The sequence below is a fragment of the Tamandua tetradactyla genome, chromosome 1 (genome assembly GCF_023851605.1).
Source record: "Tamandua tetradactyla isolate mTamTet1 chromosome 1, mTamTet1.pri, whole genome shotgun sequence".
Classification (NCBI taxonomy): Eukaryota; Metazoa; Chordata; class Mammalia; order Pilosa; family Myrmecophagidae; genus Tamandua; species Tamandua tetradactyla.
Window position 1 is genome coordinate 13,503,606 of NC_135327.1, and position 27,001 is coordinate 13,530,606.

The 27,001-nt window shown below is 43.0% G+C and overlaps 1 non-coding gene and 1 pseudogene across 2 annotated transcripts; both read right to left on the reverse strand.

Annotated features, from left to right (window-relative positions):
* Positions 1-18,388: 18,388 nt before the first annotated feature.
* Positions 18,389-26,542, reverse strand: LOC143690979 (U3 small nucleolar RNA-associated protein 14 homolog A-like; annotated as a pseudogene). The gene is made up of 6 exons (XR_013179301.1): positions 26,388-26,542; positions 23,383-25,816; positions 23,053-23,280; positions 21,154-21,259; positions 18,844-18,956; positions 18,389-18,763 (listed from the first exon to the last, which is right to left on the reverse strand). The product of XR_013179301.1 is annotated as a U3 small nucleolar RNA-associated protein 14 homolog A-like (transcript).
* On the reverse strand, positions 19,738-19,871 carry LOC143653633 (small nucleolar RNA SNORA71). Its single transcript, XR_013161429.1, has one exon. It is a non-coding gene; the product is annotated as a small nucleolar RNA SNORA71 (small nucleolar RNA).
* Positions 26,543-27,001: the final 459 nt, after the last annotated feature.

Here is a 27,001-nt window from a genome sequence, read left to right on the forward strand (position 1 = left end):
GGACTGTCTCACATCCCACCATTACAGAACTTTTCCGTTGAAACGTTGCCCTTTACCCATTGTGCGCTTATTGCACGGGCACAAGCATTAATTATGATCAGGGCTCTTATACCAGCCCAGGTGTAGGTTACAAGGATGAATCAAACATCAGATTCAGAGCTTCTCATTAAGGAGCTAGGTCTGATATAGGAGATAACATTATTAATGAATAATAATAATAATAGCGAGGGATACCAGATTGAACACCTAAAATATATCTTGTAAACAGGACCACCTTCAATGATTTGGTTGCAATGTCAAACGAGGAAAATAATATTATAAAAGAGGTACAACTCAAGTACCTTGAGAGTGCAAAGGAGGAAGCAGGTTAAGAGAGGAAGGAAAGGAGAGGTAGTGGAATTCTTCAAGGAGGACCGGGACTTGACCTTGAACATTCAGAAAGAAATGGGATATAGGTTGTTTGTTAGTGCAGAAGGCTGACAGCCCAAGCTAAGGTCTCAGCTGTCTGAAAAGAGCAGAAAGGAGCTAACAGGATGGTGACTCCTCTTCACCCTCAGGAGAGACCATAGAGGAAGGAGTTAAAAGAGAACTGCTAACCTCACAGAAAGAATAAAACAAGTGTTTCCTCAAAACACCTTCTCTCCCTCCAGAAACGTAGCTAGGGGAGGTAAGAGCAAAAAAGAGTTCTTTTCCAGGACAAGAATGAGACTACTTCAAGGACCCTTTGTGGAACAAAGCAATGTAATATTTCAACAGAGTGACAAATATTATAGAAGTCTCACTCAGTATCTATTCCAACTATTTCTTTCCTTGCTGTACTGGAAAGCAAAAGATTGGAAAGCAAAGCACCCAATTCCCAACCTCGCAGCTACAGGTGGCAATGAAACAAGCTCTGGCCACTAAGATGTAGGCAGAAGTCCCAATGAATAACAAGGAAGTCTTTGGAGAAGTGTATACCTTTCACCTTTCCCCTACTTCATGCTTGGAACTGAGACACACACCTTGTGAGTGAGCAGCAGCCATCATGAGACCATGAGGAGAACTATTGTAAAGACAGTAGAAAAACAAAAAGAGCCTAGTTCTTTAGGATACACTCAGGCAGCTGCACAAACCCTGTGCTGCCTCCCTGTTTTATGGGAGGAGAAGATCTTATTTAGATCATAGTTTAAGTTTTCTGTTCCTTGCAACCACATACATGCCTGACACAGTATTTATTGAGCAGCTGCAATATACTAGACAGGTAAGTGGTTGATAATGGTGACAAATTGAAGACCAATGAATGATTGGAATTAGGAGAGTAACAGACACAGAGGACTGAGATGCTGACTAAAAGCCCTTGAAGAGATGATGAGAATACTACAACTGTCCCCTGCATAGCAACTTTAATTCATCCTGAAAAGTCTGTCTCTACGTGAAAAGCCATTAAATGAAATATATATATATTTATCTATATATATTTATCTATATTTATTTATATATGTATCTATATTTCATTTATATATAAATTTTAATGGGAAAAATTATGATGTATTCAATTTCAGCCTAAGACACCACACTATTTTTTTACAGTTTTTTTATTAATTAAAAAAGAAGAGAAATTAACACAACATTTAGAAATCATTCCATTCTACATATGCACTCAGTAATTCTTGATATCATCACATAGATGTATGATCATCATTTCTTAGTACATTTGCATCAATTTAGGAAAAGAACTAGCAAAACAGCAGAAAAAGATATAGAATGTTAATATAGAGAAGAAAATTAAAATAATAATAAAAATATATATATATACAAAAAAGGAAAAAGAAAAAAAAACAAAAACAAAAGATACAAACAAACAAACAAACAAACAAAAACTATAGTTCCGGTGCAGCTTCATTCAGTGTTTTAACATAGTTACATTACAATTAGGTATTATTGTGCTACTATTTTCGAGTTTTTGTATCTAGTCCTGTTGCACAGTCTGTATCCCTTCAGCTCCAATTACCCATTATCTTACCCTATTTCTAACTCCTGCTGGTCTCTGTTACCAATGATATATTCCAAGTTGATTCTTGAATGTCGGTTCACATCAGTGGGACCATACAGTATTGGTCCTTTAGTTTTGGGCTAGACTCACTCAGCATAATGTTCTCTAGGTCCATCCATGTTATTACATGCTTCATAAGTTTATTCTGTCTTAAAGCTGCATAATATTCCATCGTATGTATATACCACAGTTTGTTTAGCCTCTCGTCTGTTGATGGACATTTTGGCTGTTTCCATCTCTTTGCAATTGTAAATAATGCTGCTATAAACATTGGTGTGCGAATGTCCGTTTGTGTCTTTGCCCTTAAGTCCTTTAAGTAGATACCTAGCAGTGGTATTGCTGGTTCGTAATCCATTCTGCCAGTCTATGTCTTTTGATTGGGGAATTCAGTCCATTAACATTTAGTCTTATTACTGTTTGGGTAATATTTTCCTCTACCATTTTGCCTTTTGTATTATATATATCATATCTGATTTTCCTTCTTTCTACACTTTACTCCATACCTCTCTCTTCTGTCTTTTCGTATCTGACTCTAGTGCTCCCTTTAGTATTTCTTGCAGAACTGGTCTCTTGGTCACAAATTCTCTCAGTGACTTTTTGTCTATAAATGTTTTAATTTCTCCTTCATTTTTGAAGGACAATTTTGCTGGATATAGAAGTCTTGGTTGGCAGTTTTTCTCTTTTAGTAACTTAAATATATCATCCCACTGTCTTCTAGCTTCCATGGTTTCTGCTGAGAAATCTACACATAGTCTTATTGGGTTTCCCTTGTATGTGAAAGATTGTTTTTCTCTTGCTGCTTTCAAGATCCTCTCTTTCTCTTTGACCTCTGACATTCTAACTAGTAAGTGTCTTGGAGAACGCCTATTTGGGTCTATTCTCTTTGGGGTGCGCTGCACTTCTTGGATCTGTAATTTTAGGTCTTTCATAAGAGTTGGGAAATTTTCAGTGATAATTTCTTCCATTAGTTTTTCTCCTCCTTTTCCCTTCTCTTCTCCTTCTGGGACACCCACAACACGTATATTTGTGCGCTTCATATTGTCATTCAGTTCCCTGATCCCCTGCTCAAGTTTTTCCATTCTTTTCCTTATAGTTTCTGTTTCTTTTTGGAATTCAGATGTTCCATCCTCCAGTTCACTAATTGTAGCTTCTGTTTCTTTAAATCTACCATTGTAGGTATCCATTGTTTTTTCCATCTTTTCTACTTTGTCCTTCACTCCCATAAGTTCTGTGATTTGTTTTTTCAGATTTTCTATTTCTTCTTTTTGTTCAGCCCATGTCTTCTTCATGTCCTCCCTCAATTTATTGATTTGGTTTTTGAAGAGGTTTTCCATTTCTGTTTGTATATTCAGCATTAGTTGTCTCAGCTCCTGTGTCTCATTTGAACTATTGGTTTGTTCCTTTGACTGGGCCATATCTTCAATTTTCCTAGCGTGATCCGTTATTTTCTGCTGCTGTCTGGGCATTTGATCAGATTTCCCTGAGTGTGGGACCCCGCTGGTTGAAAGGTTTTTCTGTGAAATCTCTGGGCTCTGTTTTTCTTTTCCTGCCCAGTAGGTGGCGCTCGTGGTGTGCGTCTGTCTGTGGGTCCCACCAGTAAAAGATGCTGTGGCTCCTTTAACTTGCCAATCCGAATCTCGCAGTCAGCCCAGGAAACCACGTGTGGAGGGGGTGTCGCCGGCCACCGCGGCTTGGGGGAGTGCCAGTCCAAATTGCCCAGCTGGCCCGAGATGCCAAGCATGGCGGGAGGGCCCCACTATCCAACGTTCCCAGTCGGACCCGGAAGCCACGTGTGTGGAAGGGACCCCTCGTCGCCAGCTGCCCCGGCCCAGGGAAGCGCGCGCCCCTCAGGTATCTCACCACAGCGGATTCTCCCTGCCCGTTCAGCCATTCCAGAATGGGGTACGCTGTCCTTTTGGTCTCTGTCGTGGCTCCGGGAGCTGTTTTGTATTGTTTCTGTTTCTTTAGTTGCTGTTCTGGAGGAGGAACTAAGACCCGCGCGACTTACTAAGCTGCCATCTTCTCTGGAAGTCCGACACCATACTATTTTTAACAGAAAAGGTATGTTAATGTAAAAATGCAAACAAAATTACACAAGCAGTAAATAATTTTAAGCTACATAAAATGTAAGGAATAGTCTTCTTGTACCAGCAAGAAAACAAGATTTAAATTGGATGGGGATTTATGGAGGAGAGAGCCATTTTTTTTCTTTATTAATTGTGCAGAACCAGCCTGTAGTAAGAGACCCACTGCTGTTTCTACCAAACCTAGCACAATACTGGCACAGTGTAAGTGCTCAGTGGTCATATATTGAATGAGTGGGTGGATAGATGGACAGCAGATTCATTGACTCAGTACTGAGTCCACTTTCTTATTGCCACTATTAAGTCTTAATACATAATATCCAGTGGCTAATTGGGGGAGGGACAAGAGTTAAGAGGAGGTTTAGGTTTCCTATTTGGCGAGGGTGTGTTTCTTGGTTTTCTTTCTCTTGGGAACAATGAAATTATCTCAAATTGAGAGTGTTGATAGACGCTGGGCTTTGGGCACTATACATGATCCCTGATGGATGCAGGTGGGTGGAGGATGCACTGACTGAGAAGTAGATTGGCGAACGATGGTGTACACTTATAGTTGAATATTGTGCTGTTACAAAAAAGGAATGAAGTCGTGAGGCATGCAACGATGTGAATGAACATGTGGGACATTTGGCAAAATAAGCCAGAAACAAAAGAACAATGGTATGGTCTCCTTTAGAAAATGCTTACAAGAAAACAAAAGCCTAGATTGTAAGCTTTTACAGCAGACACATTTAGTCCGGAACGGTAATTATTATTTCTGGATTTTGAGAGGCTGTTTTATTTATATAGAGAGCCTGATATTTAGAGATAAGAATGAAGGCGATCAGGTTAGTATTAAAGTAATTCAGAACATGGGTAAGGAAGACAATGTCTGAATTTTAGAACCAAGCATACTCTTTGAGACCAAAAGAAGAAAGGTTTATTTGGTCTGGAACCCGAATTTTCTATAGCACATAATCTAATTCAACCTATGTTATAGCTCATTTGAACAATTGAAACACAGAGAGCCCAGAATAAGAAAGAGGCCTGTTAATTCTGTATAGATTAATGTAATACCTGGATACATCCTGGAGTATATTAAGCAGATAATCAAAAAGTATTGTCACAGTTCCTTGAGGGATGGGAGAAAAAATGTGGAACTATTAAACTTTACCAAAAGAAGATCCCCTGATACTGTGTCAGACACTCAAATCAATAGGTCATGCCCTTGATCTTGAGGCTTACTCTTGTGAAGCTTATGTAGGTAGCAGAGAAGCTTAGCCTACCTATAAGTATGCCTAAGAATTACTTCTGGAGGACCTCTTTTGTTGCTCAGATGTGGCCTCACTCTCTCTAAATCAAACTCTGCAAGTGAGTCATTGCCCTCCCCTCTACATGGGACATGTCATCCAGGGGTGAGAGTCTCCCTGTCGATGTGGAAGATGACTCCCAGGGATGAATCCAGCCCTGGCACAGTGGGATCAACAATTCCATCCTGACCAAAAGGGGGAAAAGAAGTGTAACTAATAAAGTAGCCATGGCAGAGAGAGTTCAAATAGAGTCGAGAGGCTACTCTGGAGGTTGCTCATACACAGGCTTCAGGTAGACCTTGCTACCTATCAGACCCTACCAACCCCCAACCAGGAACATTCCAGCCAATCCTCAAGAATACCTAGGGCAATATATAAGATTCCACAAGGGTTCCATGCACTAGGGTAACTTTCCAGAAACCTACAACCATCTGGTCCAAATGGGTCCCTGGACCAGATAAGTCCTGAGATGCAGAGGGCCCAGCCTCTCCAGAACATCAGATAATTCCAATTCCTTACCCCATATTAGTGACAGATCCATCCAACATGAAAACATTAGAATGGCCATAGCCCAAACACCCCTAAAAAGAGGGATGGAAAGATCATAGGCAATGGTGGAGTTATACAGAGAAGATAGGATTTAACAAATGAACATAAATACTGAATCATTATATTGACAATCTCTTTTAGTCTCCAGGATCCTAAAGCAGCCAGAAGTAAAAATCTAAAATTGTGGAATTGTAACCTGTGTCAAACTCTGAAATATGTTCTACAACTAATTGTGGTGCTGTGCTTTGAGATTTATTGCTTTTTTGTATATATATGTTAGTTTTCACAAAAAAAGAAAGAAAAAATTCAATATGACTAAAATTAATATTTTTCTTCTGATTTCTACAGGTTTGTTATATAATTTAAAAAATAAATAAATTATCAAAAAAAAAAAGAAATCCAGTGGTTAGTGGCAGTTCCTCCACTAGACCCAAGCAAGAGGGGTGGGGAGTGGGCCTTGCCCCAGACCCTGTACCTCATGGGTTCCTGCACTTTGAACTGTATTCCGTAAAATTTGCTAAGTGTCCCGCCAGGTCAGCAGTCTCATCAAGGTAGAGTGCTGTATGCCCAGACCAGGTCCCACATGGGTTGTTGGCCAGAAATTTCTACCTTGAAAATTTTTAAGTCTTCTACCAGTGGTTGGGACTGATCAGGTCGAGCAGTGCTCTTCAGCCAGGGTGACCCCCAGGACCAGACCAAGTCTGTTACCTGTGAGCTCTGAAGTTTTCTCCAGCTTTAGGAATTACTATTAAGTGCTGCTTTTCTGAGAAGGCCCCATAGTCCATTTTTAATAGGCCCTGCATAGGTAAAGCTGTCCCAGGGTTAAGTGTCTTCTGCTTGATTTGAGTCAAGCCTGGGAATATAAAACTTCATAGAGCCAGTGCATTTGAGATATTCCCTAGAAACATTATTAGGTTAATCATTAAGGGTTAGGATTTCTTGAGTGCCCCTAGAATGGGCTTACCAAGGGCCACCCTTCTTCATCAAAGAAGGACATGCTAGGAAAATGTTTCTTTTTTCATTCAAGCATTTTCTAAGGCATCAGCTCAGTCAAGCATCTCTAGTAACTCTGTTTCTCAATCACAGTCTGTGATGTAAATGGTGCTCCCATGCATTGTGCAGTGCACAACCATATGTGGCAGTCCTGTCTATCTACAGAGGAAATGGATGGAGGGGTGCCTCAGAGCAAACCTGGCACATTACCCCCACTCAACCTCCCATGCAAGAAACTGGAGTATGAAGTCAGAACCACAGAAAATGCGAGGCAGAGATGCAGGGAAAGGAGGTCTAGTGGAATTCCAATCCTGCGTTCGTTGTCTTGGAGGCCCACCACTACCTCTGCCCTTTCCCTCATTTGTTAATTACGTGAGATTTTCAGTATAGTCCCCCCCCTTCCCTTTTTCTGACATGTCTATTTAAGTTGGGTGGTTGTCACTTACACCCAACACATCTTGGCTAAAAGGCCTAGTTTCTTCTTAAGTTGCCAAACATGACTGGTTATAAAAGTATTCCATTGGGCGGTTGGCTGTGCATGAAACACTGCAGGCATTTTGCTTAACCAGGTAAGCTTTTACGTCTGTAAGACTTAAAATCTTGCAGCTAATTAGGGATTCCAGCAATCAGGCTGGCATGCTGAGCTCTTGAATTGAAGGTGTTGTGATAGCCTTTGTTTGCCACATTTAAAGCAAAATCCATCCTCAGTGGTTCACCCTTATTTGTTGGTCACTAACTGCATTTCCTGGCATTAAAAAACAAAACAGCAGGCATACTCCTTACAAGTGGGAGAAGTCTATATGTGAATCAGATCTTTTTTGACTAGAAGGGATGTTCTGTGGCATGAGTGGTCACTCCAGTGAGGGCCCAGGCAAAGGTAGGCTAGCAGTTAGTACTGTGTGGATTATAGTGCTCTCAAGAACGGAGGAATTGGGTACATGGGAGCTTGAGGAAGTTGTACGGGAAAGAAGAGGACATCAGACAAGTTTGTCTTAGGGTGTACAGGCCCCGGGCAGTTTTTGTATGATTAAAAAATGTGTTACAAAATTCATGGGCCCATGTGAGGTATAGTAATCTATTGATTACAATTTAGAATAATGGGAAAAGGGGAAGTACTTGGAATTTATTTTTCTAACAGTGCATGTGAAGATTCTTCATAGGGTTCAGACACCGTCTCTCCCTGTTCATGTCTAGGAACTTTTCATGTTTTTATTGTAAAATGTATTGTTCCTGCTTAATTTCATATTTCCCACCACAAGAAAAAGGTATGCTGTTTGGGACTTGTTAGTATCAAAGCAATATAGATCTTATTGCCTTTGCAGTTTCCTGATACCATTATTTAATGCTTATGACATCATTACTCATGATGTCACATCATCCATCATGCTGCCCCCAATGACACTCTGGTTTCCAGTGACCCTCTGAAAAATTATTATTCTGCCTTGTTGATGAGAATTACAAATACCATGTCTTACCTAGAACATGCAGGGAAATGTGATTGAAAATTTGTGTTCCGATCCTGTTAAACCTACTGTTTAGAATTTTATATCATAGATATAGAACAACACATCTTCCAACCACGTGTTGAACTCTTTAACCCACAATCACTGCATTCCTTAAAATGTGATGCTTTTCAATTAGGGGGGAAGGTGGAATGTGAAAACTATACTCTTACATGATATCTCACTACAGAAAAACTGTCTTGGATTTAGGAAGGAGAGCATTTTTTAAATATAAAACTCTTGCCCCATATCTCAAGCAGCTCTAAATCAAACATAATATGAAGGCTGGTTTCCTTCAACACCTCCTATGATATTGAAATGTAACATATTTCACAAAGCTAGGGTGGGAAAAAATGTCCCCTTTCTTTGCACATTCAAATATAATCTGTTCTGTGACTCATTTTACTGTATTGATGGACCAGTCAATCTCAGTGGCTACCAGGACTCTGATTCCCTCAGAGTCCTGCAAAGGTCCTAGGGGAGTGCTGAAGGTTAGCACATTGGGGAGAAACACTGTGATTTTCTCTCTACACCAACCATTGCCAGGAAGTTCCACAAGGAAGAGCCAAACACTCTCTACTGGTTCGAAATTCTCTCCTAATATATAAACGTCTTTTTATGGACTGTTTTAGCTACTTTCCAAAAATGCTGATATATAGCATTTTCATTATCATTCTGGTTTAAGCATTTTCTAAAGTTTGTTTTGTTTTCATTTTTACTTTAATTACGCTGTTGTCATATACTGTAGTGGTATGATAGTGATTCTTTGGTATTTGAGCCTTTCTTTGCAGCATAAATCATGGTCAATACTTGTAAATGCTTCAAATGTGCTTGAGAAAAATATATTTTTTCTGACTGTTGGATAAAGATTTCTAAATATGTTTTTAAAATAAAGTATTTATTTAAAATCAAGTTATATACCAAAGGCTAAAGTATGGAAGGGGAAAATAGTAACTTCATGGTAGAAAAACCTGGTAGTCACCACCTTAACCGAGTGTTCTAGTTTGTTAGCTGCCGGAATGCAATATACCAGAAACAGAATGGCTTTTAAAAATGGGAATTTAATAAATTGCTAGTTTACAGTTCTAAGGCTGAGAAATGTCCAATCAAAGGCATCCATCCAGGGAAAGATACCTTGGTTCAAGAAGGCCGATGAAGTTCAAGTTTCCTCTCTCAGCTGGAAGGGTACATGGCGAACACAGCATCATCTGTTAGCTTCTCCTCCTGGCTTCCTGTTTCATGAAGCTCACCAGGAGCTGTTTTCCTTCTTCATCTCCAAAGGTTGCTGGCTCGTGGACTCTCTGCTTTGGGGTGCTGCAGCACTCTCTGCTCTCTCTGAATCTCCTTCATTCTCCAAAATGTTTCCTCTTTTACAGGACTCCAGAAAATTCTCAAGACTCACCCAAATGGGTGGAGACATGTCGTCACCTAATCCAGTTTAACAACCACTCTGGATTAAATCACATCTCCAGGGAGAAGATCTAATTACAGATTCAAACATACAGTATTGAATAGGGATTATTCTGCCTTAACAAAATGGGATTTAGATTAAAACATGGCTTTTCTAGGGGACATACCTCCTTTCAAACCAGCACATCAGTGACCAAGGTTAGCATCACCAGTGATAAATCATGTGGATAATGTGTACATCTTGATACGATGTGATAAGAAGGGCACGTTACCTCTATGGTCTTCTTCTTCTTCCTCAAACCCCATGTGCCAGTTTGAAAGGATGTAGTTACCCTAGAAAAGCCTTTTTTTAATCCTAATCCCATTTTGTAAAGACGGCTGTTTCTTCTAATCCCTATTTGGTACTATATGCATGCAACTTTAATTAGATTATCTCCCTGGAGATGTGACTCAGTCAAGAGTGATTGTTAAACTGGATTAGGTGGAGATGTGTCTCCACCCATTCCAGGTGGGTCTTGATTAGTTTACTGGACTCCTATAAAGAGGAAACATTTGGAGAAAGGCGGAAATTTGGAGAGAACAGAGAACAACAGAGCCACAAGAAAGCCACAACAGAGAACGCTACAGAACCACGAAGCAGAGAGTCTACCAGTCAGTGACTTTTGGAGATGAAGAAGGAAAACACCTCCTAGAAAGCTGGAGAGGAAGCTAGCAGATGACGCCATGTTCAACATGTACCTCTCCAGATGAGAGAGAAACCCTGAACTTCATCAGCCTTCTTGAATCAAGGTATCTTTCCTTGGATACCTTAGATTGGACATTTCTATAGACTTGCTTTAATTTGGACATTTCCACGGCCTAAAAACTGTTAACCTGCATCTTATTAAATTCCCCATTTTTGTTTATTTGGTACAAAATTTATATTTTGACTAGTGCATTTCCTAATATAACTTATGTAGATAGCTTGGTTGAACAACATAAGTACATGGAACCTTGGGTAGGACATGAGATTTTGTTGGTTTGTCTAGAGTGATGCCCCGATGAATCCCAGAGTGATTTGATCAGTGAGCAGAAGAGTATTTGCAAAGTCCCCTTTGGGGAATGGTGAGAATGGGGAGAAATTCAACTTCCCCAAGTTGAATTCTTGTTATTCTCACAAGCAGTGTGAGAATAACACTAAAACTAAAACTATAGGCCGAGCCTCCAGTCTTGGGGTTTGTTCATATGAAACTTAACCCCACAAAGGATAGGTCAAGCCTACTTAAAATTAGGCCTAAGAGTCACCCCCAAGAGAGCCTCTTTTGTGCTCAGATGTGGCCTCTCTCTCCAGCCAAAACAACAAGCAAACTCACCACCCTCCCCCTGTCTACGTGGGACATGACTCCCAGGGGTGTGGACCTTCCTGGCAACGTCAGACAGAAATCCTGGAATGAGCTGGGACTCAGCATCAAGGGATTGAGAAAACCCTCTGGACCAAAAGGGGGAAGAGTGAAATGAGACAAAGTGTCAATGGCTGAGAGAGTCCAAACAGAGTTGAGAGGTTATCCTGGAGGTTATTCTTATGCATTAAGTAGATATCACCTTATTATTCAGGATGTAATGGAGAGGCTGGAGGGAACTGCCTGAAAATGTAGAGCTGTGTTCCAGTAGCCATGTTTCTTGATGATGATTGTATAATGATATAGCTTTCACAATGTGACTGTGTGATTGTGAAAACCTTGTGTCTGATGCTCCTTTTATCTGCCTTGTCAACAGATGAACAGAACATATGGAATAAAAATAAATAATAGGGGGAACAAATGTTAAAATAAATTTAGATTGAAATGCTAGTGATCAGTGAAAGGGAGGAGTAAGGGGTATGGTATGTATAATTACTTTTTCTGTTTTCGTTTTATTTTTCTGTTGCCTTTTTATTTCTTTTTCTGAATTGATGCAAATGTTCTAAGAAATGATCATGATGATGAATATGCAACTACATGATATTGTGAATTACTGATTTTATATGTAGAATGGAATGATCACATATTAAGAATGTTTGTGTTTCTTTCCTGTAATTTTTTTTAATTAATAAAAAAATTTTTTTTTTAATTCCCCATTTTTAAAAAGCGATTCTGTTTCTGGTACATTGCATTCTGGCAGCTAGCAAACTAGAACACCCCATAATCCCAATCATGATAAAACATCAGATAAACCCAAATTGAAAGACATTCTACAAAATATTTTACCAGTACTTTTCAGAATCGTCATGTCATGAAAATCAAGGAAAGATGGAGAAAATGACCCTGATTGGAGGAGATAGAGGAGACATAACTGAATGGATTGGATCCTGGAACAGAAGATGGACATTAGTAGGAAAACTGGTGAAATCCAAATAGAGTTGTAGTTCAATTAATAGTAGTGCACCAATGTAAATTTCTTAGTTTTGAAAAATGTATCTACATAAAATGTTAACATTAGGTGAAGCTAGGTGAAGGTATATGGGAACTCTCTGTACTATGCTTACAAGGTTTAATAAAAAATTTATTTTGAATATCAAGTCAGGGGTGCAAGGGCAGTTCAGTGGTAGAATTCTCGTCTGCCATGTGGAAAACATGAGTAGTTCGATTTCTGGCCTATGTACTCCCCCCCCCCAAAAAAATAATAATTCAATAAATAGTGCTGCAATACCAGGGTTGTCATCACATGGAAAAAGAATGAAACACGATCCCTACCATACAGCATACACACACACAAAAAGAAGAGATAAAAAAGTCAAGTCAATTACTTGTGTTGTTCAAATCATCTAATAAAAATAAAGAAAAAAAATAAACAATTCTCTAGAAATGTCTACTCTGGACCCTTCAACTCCGAAGTCCTCAAGACAAGGAAACAAACATAAAAATGTGCAGAAAAACCTTCAGTAAACAATAAAAACAGCAGGGGAGGGCAATAATTCAACAGTGAAGCAGAGTGTCCACTATAGGAAGAAATTTCATTCTGTTTAATCCTCTCCATGTTCCTCTAACTGAGGCCCACAGAGACTGAAACTTGCCGTAAGTCACCAGGCTGGCTTAGGTCCCAGATCTGTATGACTCCAAAGCCAGTGCTCTTACACGCATTTCAGGCTGCTGCCCTAATCATCAGGATTGCATGCCTGCCACACTGTCTGTCCTTGAGCTCCTCAAATCTGCCTCACTCCTCTGTGCATCCCCCACGCTGCTTTTCCACAATGACCACTCTCCCTCCTCCTTTGCCCAGGTCTTCCTATTTAATCTGGCAGCACCATTCACTTATCTGTTATAGCATTTCTCACAGACTGTATTATTTTTTCATTTGTGAGTTACTTAGCCCTGCCTCACTTGCCAGACTGGGAGCTGATGACTATGTTATATTCACTGCTATTTCATCAGTGCGTAGCAAAGAGACTGGTACTCAGTAGGTGGTCAATAAATAAGTAGTGAATGAATGAGTGAACAACTCTGGGCACAAGAAGGAGGGGCTTGCACTGGAAAAATCACACCGGGGTCTCGGCATCCTACCTACAGAAGGCTCTAGAATGTGATGTGACATTCCATCAGGCACACCTGATATACCTGGCACAGTTTTGCCCAGATTGGGGGTAGGGGATGATTTCAAGGAATGGGGGACCCAGGCTGGAGCAACTTTTTTAAACCCCTACAAAATGCATTAGCCTTCCTGTAAAGAAGGCAATACTTTTTTTTTTAATTCACCTGTGGCTTGCATTATGTTTTTATTGGACAAAGCTCTGCTTTACTCAGAGCCATATGCCCAGCTAAGGGCAAGGCTCAGCACACAATAACTGTTAAATGAATATCTGGGATTGTGAGTTAATAGCATTTATTATCTACATATTTTTCTGTGATCTCCTTAAGGCAAAAACTTTCTTATTCATCCTCATAGCCCTATTCCCAGCACAGTGCCTAATAAATAGTATTTGAATGGATGAATGAATCTTCATTCTGTCCAGATCCCAAATCTCCTGGCTGTCAATTCTCCTGCTGACACAATAGTAGCAATAGGGATACTTGATATTTTGGTGTTGGCTGAAACATGCCCATTGTCCCTGTACATGGCATATTCACAAATTCAGCCCTCAAGACTGTTGATTTAGAAGGGAAATATTTTAGGAAGGCTAGATAACAGGCAACAATTTGGAGCAGCAGATGGAGGAAATAGTAAAATACACTAATTTTCAACTTCCCAGAACAAACAAGCATCTGACAGCCTGGTATGCAGACTCTTGCTATTTATGAAATCAACCTGTAACATTTTCACTACTTAATATGCCAGGAAATGGAAAACCAACGGAGCCACTTGTTTGGTGTAAGACAAGTCCCTTCATTTTCCTGAACCCTGGTTTCCTCATTTGTAAAATGGAGAATAATTAAATCTACCTCACCGAGTTGTTGTAAAGATTAAATGAGGTAAACACACACACACACACACACACGTGTAGTGCATGGCATTTAATAAAGGTTCGATCAATGGTAGCTATAAGAACAGTCCCTCTGGAATGTCTACAGATTAGTAAGGAAGAAAGCATTCATGGTGTCATGTCAACAGACGAGTTAGTCATAATGTTATTTTATATGTGTTCTTCATTTTAACTAATAAGCTATACATGCTCATCAAATAAAAATAGCTGACATTTATCAAGTATTCAGACAGGTACCATGTTACACATCTAAAATGCATCATCTTATTAATCCTTACTATTTGGGGCAGGTGCTATTCTGATAGTCAAATTTCAGAGCCAGAAACTGAGATTCAGATAACCCTAGCCCCACAGGGATTAAGTGACCACACCAGAATGTGACAGGCTCTTAATGATTTCCCCAGATTGCCTCCCAGTGCGGGCCTGGTTGAGCATCCCTGTGACATGGCAGTTGTGGCCATGGGGGCAGAGAAGCCTGGGTGAGTTACTCCTGGGACAGAAGGACAAAGCCAGAACTGGCCTCATTCCTCATCCCTAAGTGCTGACTGAGCTCCTTCCATATGTCAGTTACTATGCTGATAATATAGTGGTGGCAAATGTAAGGTTGCTCATAAAAATATTAAGCCATGCCTTAAATATTTAGAGAAAGCTGAATGCCTAGGGCTTGTGCCAGTCCAAGTACTGGTCTGTTTAAAGGCAGGCCTTGTGGCATCCAAACATGATTTGGAAGCAAAGCTCATACATCATCTGAAGAGTTCTAGAAACTGGGCTATCTTGCCTGCAGTAGGAGCACAATGCTCTGCGCCCTTGGCTCAACTGTTTAGGGGGCTCAACTACTCTGTGTCTTCCTGACAGCAAGTGCTCAGGCTTCTGACACATTTAAAACTCCCCTAGAGATTATCACTGTTACTGGTCCTGGACCAGGTCCAGGGTTAGGCCCATCAATGTCTGCTCTTCTTGGAGCAACACATTTCCCTAGTCCAATGAGCTGGGGCTGGGGAACAGGGAGATGCAGAGCTGACATATATGGAATCTGTCCCCAAGACATGCACAGCCTGGTGCTGATTGGCTAATCCTAGTTTGATTCAGCTGCTACCCTTGCCACAATGTGGCAGACATTTAAATCAGGGCAGCACCGCAGTGGCTTCAGATGCCTTTTGTCTCTCCAGTTTACTGGAGCTAGTGTCTGAGAGGAAAACCTCCCACCACTCCTGGTCCATGTACAGGCTGTGGGCAACACCCAGAAGTGGGCACCCCTCACTTTACTCGTATAACACACACAGCACCCCTCTCCAACCCCCACCCCGTGAGGCCTTCCCTATCTGATTCCCTATTTAAATTCCCTACTCAATTTAAAATGCCATCCTCCCTGCTGGCCCCACACTTTCTATCTTCTTCTCTGCTTTCCATCTTCTTCTCTGCTTTCCCCCCTCCACCCACCTTAGCATTCCCCTATCATACTACAACATATTTTAGTACTTTATCTTGCAAATCTGACATGTGTCTCTGTCCTCTAAAATGTAATAAGCACTGTGATGGCATGGATTTGCTATTTTTGCAGCTCAGTTTACCAGTTCCTATTATGTGTACCTCACATAATTGATACTCAAAATGAATGAAAGGAGGGGCAGTGAATCCAATCTAGGTGGAGGTTTAGCCAAGGAAGGCTTCCTGAAGGAGGTGACACAAACTGAGTCAGCCAAGTGTATGAAATGGGGAATGCATTGCAGGTATGCAGAACAGGAAAAGGAGAGCATGTTCAGGACCTGTAAGTGGTAGCATGGCTGGTGAATAGGAGTTTGTGGGGAGTGATCTGTGAGATGAGGGTGGATAGGCAGACACAGGCAGAATGAGGAGGGCCTGGTATGTACATCTGCTCTGCAGAATGAGCAGCCTGAGATGAAAATTGCATATCAGGTGTGGCAAAGGTTGCTGAGGGCAGGGGAGGGAAGACCTAAGTGGATGGGCTAGCGATGAAGATGAGAAATTTACTGAACACTTATATTTTAAATAAGTGAACAAGTTAATGATTGAGAAGGGCTGTCCTTTATTGAGTGCTTACTTTATTGCATGCATAGCGCTAGGAGCACCCAGTGCATTAGTTCACTGCCCTTCGCATCCAAGTTGCTATACTAGGCTGCGATGGAAACATAGCAGGGGACCAGTAAAACCATCACGAATTACTGGTGTGGTTTATTAGAAAGGAAATTTTGATAATCTTGTATCAGCCACTCTAAGTGATCTCACCTCAACAGCCCTGAAACCCCCACCCCCACCTATTAGACCAACCATGGCACTCTCCCCTCCTCCCCACTTCTGCAGTCCTCCATCATCCTACCATAGAACATAGGCTAAACAGGGCATCAGCGATTTCCTAAGCTATAGGATTAAGGCAGTGAGTGAACAAAGCTGCTAGAGTTAACAGAATAAAGGGCAGAAGAGTGGAGTGTAGACACTACTGGCAATAGCTAATGCGAAGCTGCTTAGTAATAAGAAGGGACCATCAGTCTATTAATGAAAGAAAGGTCTACAAATGTCAAGGCGACAACCAACAATAAAACTTCTCTAAAACAGTCAATGTGCTCAGAAAAGGGGGCACTTTGGACAAGCTGGGGAAAATGTGTTCATTTCTTACTAGAGGACAGGAGCCATCTTTGGATGAGACTGGCCAGAAAGGAGTTGGGGTAGGATGGGGGGATCTTCAAGAAAGCAAATAGGAAGTACCAGATGGTCCTCGAGTAGGAGAAAAGTCAAGGCAGAGATAAGGACCTATAATTTCTGGATGTCTCTGCTGGAACTGGATGGCAGAGAAGACTCTCTGGCCACTGAGAATGCCTCCTGCTGGCAGAGGCTATCCAGGGGCTCAATTTAGGAAGGGGGTCCCCAGACAAGGGGCAATCCATTTCCCTTTTTCACAATAGCCTCTGGGAGAGTTTTTCTGTGTGAATCAAACCTAAAAAAATGGGGACAAAGTAACACACATCCCATAGAGTAGTGATGCGTTATGCATGCATAACACATCACTGCAATTACTGCCACCAAACATCTTCCCAAAGACTATGCTACCTCGTGGGAAACCCCCACACCTGGCATCTGGCTGACCACATCCCCAGAGTTCTCCCAAGGGCAGCTGTTCCTCATACACCCCACTCCCACCTTTGTTCAACATCCTTCTCCTTAAATTCCCGTGATGTAGTTCCATCACCCAGAGCTCAGAGAACTTCTTCAAGGAATTCAGTCTCTGCCAAAGTCTCTGAAGTCCAATCCGCCACTGTCCCTCCCAAAATGCTGGCTCAAATATTCGTCAGCCAACTCAATTCTAATGGTTCCAATGTCTCCTAAACTGAGCCACCCATTAGCACTCGAGATTGTTCAACTCCTAGTCGAAATTCTATATCCTGTCTCATAACCTGTATGTCATGTCTTAGGAGTGTGTCAAAGTAGAAAGTCTCAAAGAGTGGAAATCAGAAGATCTTGCCCTGTGACCCACTCTTTTTACCCAGCCTTGCTGGCACATGGAATATGACTTAAAAACAAAAAGAAACTGTAATTTGAAATTGCTGTATACCAGAAAAGCCACGTTTTTTCAATCCTAATCCACACTTGTGGGGGCAGACCTGTTGCTTAGGGTGGGATCTTTCTGATTGTTGTCTCCATGGAAATGTAACCCACCCAACTGGGAGTGGGGCCTTTTGGTTAGGTGGTTTCCATGATTTATCTCTGCCCATTCAAGGTGGGTCTTAATCTGCTCCTGGAGTCCTTTAAGACAGAACCATTTTGTAAAAATCCTAGAGTCAAAACAGAGATATTTGGAAATGCAGAAAGATAACACCCCTGGGGAAGCTGTTTAAAAACCAGAAGCCAAAGCCAACCATGTGCCTTCCTGGCTGACAGAGATGTTCCAGATGCTATCGGCTGATCCTGAAAGATGCAGATCTTTCTCTAGATACCTTAGTTTGGATATTTTTATGGCCTTAGAATTGTAAACTTGTAACTTAATAAATTTCCTTGATAAAAGCCAACCCATTTCTGGTATACTGCATTTCTGGCAGCAAAAACAAACTAAAACAGAAACCAAACAAGCAGCAGGACTTGGTTCCAAGATTTATTGAGGTGGGTGGGAAGACAATAATGCACACTATAGCAAACTTCAACACAAACTCTTAGTTCTTAAAAAAGTATACCAGGCATAGGCAAGAAGACAAGGAGGCTGTCACTGCATGACAAACTACGGCAAACCAGCCTTCCTGATCCCTGGTGCTGTGTGGCAGTGCTGATGAGGGGCAGGGCTGGCAGAAAGGTCGGATTCTGGACCCTGCAATCTCAGAGTTCCAGGGCTTCCTCTCTGCCTCTCTCATGCAGAGTGAAAAGCTGTTCCAGGTTATGCTGAGGTGAAGGTCTGGCAATGCTTCGTGCAGCAACGTTACTCTTCATTCTGCTACTCGAGTGTCCACAATCAACCCCAAAATAATCTAAAAGAGAAAGTCAAATGAGGCTGGAGGATTGGAATTTCCATCTGCAGAAACAACTTTGCCTCTTGGCACTAACTTACCATGATGAGGCCCCTCCAAGGGAGGTGGGACCCTCCACCATCATCCTGAGGGGGCCAGTGTCTCCAAAGTCTTGTAGCTGCCTTCAACAATCTTCAGGTCACAGGCTGCACCCCTATAGTGGAGAGGAAGCCCACAGAGTAGGAGGTCACTACAGTCCCCAACATCATCTTCTCCCTCACAGAGCTGACACCACGAAGAATATCCAATTACTCAAGTATGAGCTGTCAGTTTACTTGTACCAAATATGTCCCGAAAGAGAATTTCAGTGCTCACAGAGAAGAGTCAAAATGAAAAATGTGTTAGAAGTCTAGGTTTTCCAATAAAACTATTTTATTTCAAACAGTGTTTTCAGGGCACAGGGCAACTATAGTAATTGGCAGAGACAGTGTGAGAGCTTGCACTCAGGGGCACCCCATACTGAGAAGGACCACCCTCTCACCCTCCACATTATCACTACTTGTCCTGAACATGTCTCCCAGTGGAACCATGAGCTCCTGAGCAGGTACTCGACCTGACTCCAGCCTTTAAGTCCTGCTCATGCTGCTCCCCTTCCATGGAATACCTTCCTATTGCTCAGCGCATTCCATTCTTTCAAAGCCTGCTCAGATGCACCAGCTCCAAGAAGCTACTTGGAAAATCATATGGCATCACCATCTACTATCCTACATCACACTTATTCATCGTACTTAATTCATCTTCGTTCATGTAAGTAGGATTAAGTCTATAATAATTAGCTGCCCTCGAAGTACCTAAATGTTGATAAAGACATAGCCTGGTCTCTGATAACAGAAGGCTGAGCTAAGAAAGACCAAGCTACAAGATCCCCTGTCACTCTCAGGCAGTGGCCCACAATGTTCTCAAGGCCAGGAGGGGTGGTAGAATAGAAGCAGAAATGTGTGAAAGCGTCAGCATTTGAAAGGGATAGGTGTGGACCCTCCAAACACGGGAAACTGCTTTCCACAATTCCTCTTCCTGCATTTTCCATGACCAGGACACAGGCAGCCCATGATCACTTTTGACTGCAGGTGCATACAAGGGCAGAGAGACCTAGGAAGAGAAGCAGCTGCCAGTGGCCTGTGGAATAGGTTGGTTAAGGAAGAACAATGCAGCTGAACAGAGGACCCCATTAACAGCCACTTTTCCTGTGAAAGACCCCAAAATCCCTGGGTCAAAGAAAAGTCACTTCAGGCAATGGAAAAATATTAGGGCTGGAGAAGAATCATTTAGCCCTAAGTACAAATCACCTCTCTCACAGCTTTTTTTTTTTCTTGGGCAGGAACCAGGAATCGAACCTGGGCCTCCGGCATGGCAGGCGAGTACTCTGCCTGATGAGCTACCATGGCCCGCCCCACAGCTTTGTTTTTTAGATAAAGAAAATGAGGTTCTACATAGGTTATAGACTGACACAGTGGCAGAAAGGGAATTAAGACCCCTGAATAGGAGTTTCTGATCCTGGTCCACCATTTTCCATTGTAGCCTGCTGCTGCGGACACTCCAATACTGGGAGGGCAGAAATACCAGGAAGTTCTCACTACCCAAGTCAGACTCTGGAGGCCCTTCTCCTGTAGCAACTGCTGAAGGCCTGTGAGGGGCCAGATATGATCTAGGTTACCAAGGGTTGGGGGAAGGGGAGGGTGCCGGTTTGAAGCTGTTGAACACCCCAGAAAAGTGATGTTCTTTAATCCTCATTCACTATTGCTGGGTGGGATCTTTTTTATTATTTCCATGGAGATGTGACCTACCCAATTGTGGGAGTAACTTCTTATTACATGGTTTCCATGGAGATGTGTTTCCACCCATTCAAGGTGGGGTTGATTACTGGAGTCCTTTCAGAATGAACCATTTTGGAAAAAGTTAGAGTGCAGACAGAGCCCACACAGCCTGAGACCTTTGGAGATACAAAAGGAAAACGCCCCTGGGAAATCCTTATGAAATAAGAAGTCAGGAGAGATAGCTAGTAGATGTTAGCATCTGCCTTCCTAGCTGAGAGAGAAACCCCAAACTTCATCAGCCCTTTCTTTGGAGTACAGATATCTTTCTCTGGATGGCTTAATTTGGACATTTCCATGGCCTTAGAACTGTAAACTTGCAACTTAATATAAATTCCATTTTTAAAAGCTGTTCTGTTTTCTGGTATATTGCATTCTGGCAGCTTTAACAAACTAAATCAGGGAGGATCTGGAGACGCTGGACATCATCTTCTCACCTCTCAGCATTCCTACATCATTACCCAAAGCCCCAGGGAACATGCATATGTCTGTACCAGATGCCAGGACCCAACAATCCAGATAATAGACTAGAGATCTTACCTCAAGGATATCAGAGAGTAGAGTATTGCTGACATGACAACTCCCGTGAAGTCTCTGCAAATCAGGAGATTGGTCTGCAGCAAAGGAGAAGCCATGAATACAGGTGCTGAGAAGGGGCAGAAAAGGACAGAGAGCTTGCTGAAAAGGGAGGCCAACTGTACAGGCCTGGAGAAACCACCCTAACCAAGCACAGGACTCCCTCAACATGCCCAGACAAGAGAAGTAAAGGGAAGACACTTCTGAAAGTAAACTGTCAGAGCTCTAAAGTCGTAGAAGATAGGGATCCTAATAAAAACTGACTCATCGTATCCCTACTTTCTAGATAAGGATAAAGACGTGGTCCCAAAGCTAGGAGGTACTGAGACTCAGAGACAGGAAGATTTGATCCTAGAATCTTATCTGCTTTCAATTCAGACATTCTGCTGCTAACACAACAATTTGAGTGCTCTCAGAACCCAAGCAGGCACATAATGCATCAAGAAAATCGCATGCATTCTCAAAGGCGCCAGAGAGGGTAAAACTGGGGGCTAAGACAAAGCCACCCTAATCTTGACTCTACTTTCCCAGACTCCATCATGCCCAGGGAACCTGTATGCATCCTTGTGGGATGGAAAAGCCCCAGAGCTCCAGAGAACAGAACTCATCTCAGGAGCACCATGGTTTCTGATAGGATGGAGACAGCCTCTGTGGGTTTCTCTGCACCAAGCTGCCTTCTTTATATTAAAAGAGAAGCCTTAGATGAGTAACCTAGAAGCCACCTTGCACAGTATGTCCTGAAAAGCACATATGAATATGTGACATAGTAAGCTCACTGCCCAAGAGTAAACGCTTCACAAATGTGGGCTGTTATTATTAACCCACAAGCCACACCATATTCTCATGAAAAAGGAAAGAAGTTTACAACTCTAGAGGGATAAAAGACCACCTAGGGCAGATATGACTTTTTGGTAGCATCTTATGTGCAAACTATGATTAAATTGTAGACAGTGACCTTAACTTCAGAGGACAGAGAGACCACAAAATCAATAATTTTCACAAGGTATGACTAGTGCCCTCGTCTCATGTCACTCTACTTCCATGCTGCCTCACACCCAGAGAACCCGCATGACTCAGGACCTGGGAGGGGAGTGGGGGACACACAGAAGGCTCTATGAAAGGGACCCTAGCTGAGGAATAAACTACATTGTGGCTCTACAACCAGTTCATAAGCTCCTTTAGACAAAGCCCATGCTTCATCCTCTTTGTATAGAACCTCACAGAAACCAGCACTGGGCCGCACACAGAGGGCCCTCAGTGAGAATGCACCAGGCACTGAGAGACACAAAAACAGCAGTAGGAAGAAAGAAGTGGGGAAAGCTCCAGGATTTGGAAGGGACACAGAGAAATGACTTCACCAATTCCTCTCCCTATACTCACAATGGCCAGGGCACAGGTAGTCCCTGATCACTTTTATATGCAGGGCAAAAAAGGGCAGAAGGTAAGCCAAAAACAGAAGCCAATGTCAGCATGCTGCTAACCCACCCAAGTAGGGGAAAGCAGTCCAGCCAAGCTCCAGACCCAGAGAGCTACCAGTGCTTCATATGAAGATTCCATCTCCCCACATTAAGAGAATCCACAGGAAGACCAACTCTAAGTAAACATGCCTAAATTATTCATTCGTCCCACAAACATTTATTGAGTACCTACCATGATCTAAGTGCTGTGGATTCAAATACAAAGGAAAACACAGACGAGGTCTCTCACAGAGCTTCTGCAGGTTTTCTCCTTACAGAAATTAAGACTTGGGAGAAGGAAGTAACTGCTCCAAGGTTACACAGCTAATGAGTGGTTGAGAAAGACTCAGGTTTATCGGGCACCCACCCAGCCTCCCATTTATTATACCAGGTTTCTGTCACTTACCCACTGCCTGTGTGAGAGGAGAAGACAAAAAGTCTTGTCTTCTTGGTGCTCACAGAGCACTCAGCCAGGGACATCCTCACCATTGGGAGAGAGTGGGAGAAAGTCCTGGAGAACTGATCAGGGTCCTGCAGGGTTTACAGGATAGAAGAACAGATGATGTAGAACCAGCAAAGCCACTGAAGGAAGACTTTCCATGGGTCTGCAAGACTACCATAGTCCATGTGGGGCCTAGAGGATGACAAGGGGAAGGCGCTTTAGTGTGAAGCAGGTGCAGGAATCCAAGAGAGTCTGGGAGCATCCTTCAAGTGCGAAAGAGAATTTAACACTTACCTTTAAGGGTTATTATTGCTTAACATTAAAAAAAAAGTCTTGATTTTTAAAATAAGGATTACCCACAGCATGCTAAGCCAGTTTTCAAATTGTTTCTGTGGTTCAGAGTAAAATTGGGCCAAATAAGAATCAGTCAGGCTCCTGGTCCCAGGCACCAAGGTGGCACTTCTCCAGCAACTCAATCGACTAAGCTTTTCTTCAGCTGTTTTTCTGTGATGGACGGAGAGTCGTTTTGGGTTTCTCTGAATGACAGAGAGATCTGACCTTGAGGAAGACCAGTGGCCCATATCCTCTGCCTTTATGGGCTTAATAATATGGCCTGGCTTGGTGACAATCTTGGGAGCAGTCAGCTTTTGGAAGGCCCTCTGTGTATTGCACATAGATTCTACAGGGGTCTGGATGGTCCTTTCAATCTGTTGATGGTGGGTGAGTGGGCATGAAAGCATGTGCTTCTCATTGATCATCACTATTTGACAAATTCTTTTCTTTTCTTGGAGGACCCTCAGGGGTTTTAATGAGAAATCAGCGTCTTTTCTTGGCACAGGGCTTTGGGCCCCACTCGCTCCAGCCACGCAGCATTAAGTCCATGTCTTTTGGCTTACTCGCCTCCACAGCTTCGCTCTTTTCTTTCGAGAAGTCCCTGATTACATCATCCCCAGCAAAAGCTTCCTTTATCATCTGCTTTTGGTCTGCCTCCTTTAATCTTTCAACTCCTCTATCGCTGTGGGAACTGCCAAAGACTTCACTGAAGGAGACTTTGTGGTCAGGAGATTCTGTAGATCAATCATTTGTTCCTTCATTTTTTTCTCCTCAGGGTCATCAGGCTGATTATTTGTGATCCTCTTCGATGGATGCCCTTCTGACACAGATCTGGGAAGCTCCTTATTTTGAAAACACCCTTCCTTGTCCCACTCTTTTAGCTCCTCCAGAGTTTGTACTCTCTCCAGACTTTGCGGCAACAGGGGTTCCTCCTCTTCCTGGACAGGGTCCTCTCTCTGAACTAGGCGAACAGTCCCTGCTGAGCTCACTTCTGGCTTCTGGGACTGGTGGTTTTCCTTGAGTTTCTGAGTTAGTGCTCTCAATTCGGACAGAACCTCCTGGCTGCCAGAATCTTTTGCTTCTTGAATAAGAAGTGGCTCAGGATCCTGGTTGAGCTCAGATGTTTTTCTAAAGCCTTGTCTTTCTGCAAATTTTTTCAAAAAAGTTTCTTCTGCCACCAGTCTTTCTTCTCCCTCACCTTCAGAATCCTCATGGGCCAACGGCTCTGGCAGTTGTTCAAGGTCTTTCTGGATTTCAACCTCTTTTGAATCACTGGTCCAACTTCTCCAGGGATTCAGTCCATCTGTATTCATTTGTACTTTATTCATTATTTCAGGGACAAAGAGCACATCCTCTTCATCCTCTTCACCACCTCCCTCCTCTTCCTCACTCACAGATGCTACCTGGAGTTTCTGTGTCAGTTCTTTGTTCTTAATCAATTGTTCCTCCATAGCTTGGCAAACCTCCAGGTCATATTTAGCTATAATTGCCTTTGACTTGGCCCATTTCCCACTGTTCTGGTGCTTAAGGTTCATTCATTCCATCATTCTAGCCTTTTCAATTTTCTCCAGTTCTTCTAATGCTGCAGTGGCATCAACCTTCCACAAAGTTTCTCAAGCTCTTTTAGGGCTTGCTTGGCTTTTCCTTTCTTCAGAACTCTGTGATACTTTTTCCTTTTGATTTTCTTCTCTCTTTCAGCTTTAGCCTCATAGTAGGACTACTCAGTGCATCTTAGCCTCCTCCAGGCTCATGGCTTTGAAGAGGCCTTTCCCACTGGAGTCAGTAATGGGTCTGTCACGGGCTGCTTATTCTTATAAAGGACATTAAAAGTTTCCTGCTCCAGGGGGATTCTTGCCTTCCAGTCACTGAGCACGTGTTCAACGGGAGCAAAGGCTGACTGCTCCTTCTTCAGGGGAAGGAGCTTTCCTGTTCTTCACAACAATAGGATCCCATTGGGACAAGGCTGGTGAGGTTTTATTGAATGCCACTTCTCTGCGGATCCATTCAACTTCTTCTTTGTTAAGGGGTAATCCACAGTCTTCTTTCTGACTCTATTCAGTTGCTTTTCACAGTGGCCAAGGAAGATGAAGTTTTAAGGGTCTCAAGCAGACCCGAAAGGACCAGCTTTTCTCCTGTTTCTTCAGAACTGACATTGAACTCTGACACCTCCCGACTAGCCTCTCCTCTTCCAGCCGATTTCTGCCTATTCTTTCCATCAAGCAAACTGCTTCCAAAAGCTTTTGATGCTTTCTTTCTTCATCACTTTTCCCCCCATCTTCACTGGCGCTCAAACAGTAGTCTTCTGACAAATCCACTAGTTCTAATTGTTGGCTCCAAGCCAGGAGGCTCTCTGCAGCCCTCCTCACACTCATCTCAGCAGCCCACTTCTCACCACCTTTAAGGGTTAATAAGGGAAGAATGAGTTCACAGTCCTAAGAAAACAACACAATGACCCATACCTTGCAGGCAACCGACAAGGGGCTTGGAGCTTCAAATACCAGGAGACACCAAATGTCCCCGGGCTAGTGAAGACTACAGGGGCTTTGGTGGCCCTCAGACCCGGGCTCCGCACCACTGGTTGCGGAACCCTGGCAAACGCGTGGCAGGGGCCTTCACTTCCTCGGCATTAACAGGTCACTAAGCCTTCCCCACGAGGTGGTTGTGAGGACGGAGGATCTGACACCCGCCCGGGGTCGGCTCAGAACCAGCGCTCGGCATATGGCCACGCTGACCTCACAAACCTCTTTCTCTAGGAAACGCGAATCCCTAGAGGTTCCACGCCCGACGGTGGTAAGGGGCACTGACCAGGAGCCGGGTCTGGGCTCGGGCGTCGGTTTTCAGTAGGCGCTCCCCTCTCTGCGCCTCAGTTTCCCTTCCTGTAGGGAAGGAGGCGCAGCACCGGTCTTGGGGACCACCCAGGTTCCCGCGCATACGATTCACCCAGCACAGTCCCGTAGGAGACTCACCCGAGGCTCCTGGGCTGACCGCTTGGGATGGCTGCGGGGACAGAGGCGGTTACCTGCAGGACATCGGAGAAGGGCGCTGAGACGTGCAGGACAGCAACATCACGCGCAGGAAACACTCCGACGACCCCGCGTCCGCGGAAATGCAGCTCGGGGGCGCCGGCAGCGGCCTAGAAAGTCGTCTCCTCCGGCGCCAAGGCGCAAGCGGCCCTGCAGCGCCCCTTGGTGGATCGGAGCTGAAATTCCGACTCGACATTGCAGACTGCTTCATTCAACCGGATTTCTATCCTTTCATCATTCCCATCACCCACCCGACTCATCCATCCGTCCATTTACCCCGAAAACATTTATGGAGCTTCATCTTCCTCACCCATCCATCTGTCCTCCCATCTTCCCGTAAATCTATTCATCTGGACTCCATCCATTCAGAAAATCTTTATTGAGCAACTACTTCACATCAGGGACTGGACCAAGCATTGAAAATTAGTGATTTTGTTTTGGCTGTATTTTAGACGGAATGAGACACAAGGGAACAGCAAATGCAATAATTGCAAGTCATGATAATTGCTACAAAGGAAATGAACAAGATGCTTCAGGGACAACAGCGGGGACCAACT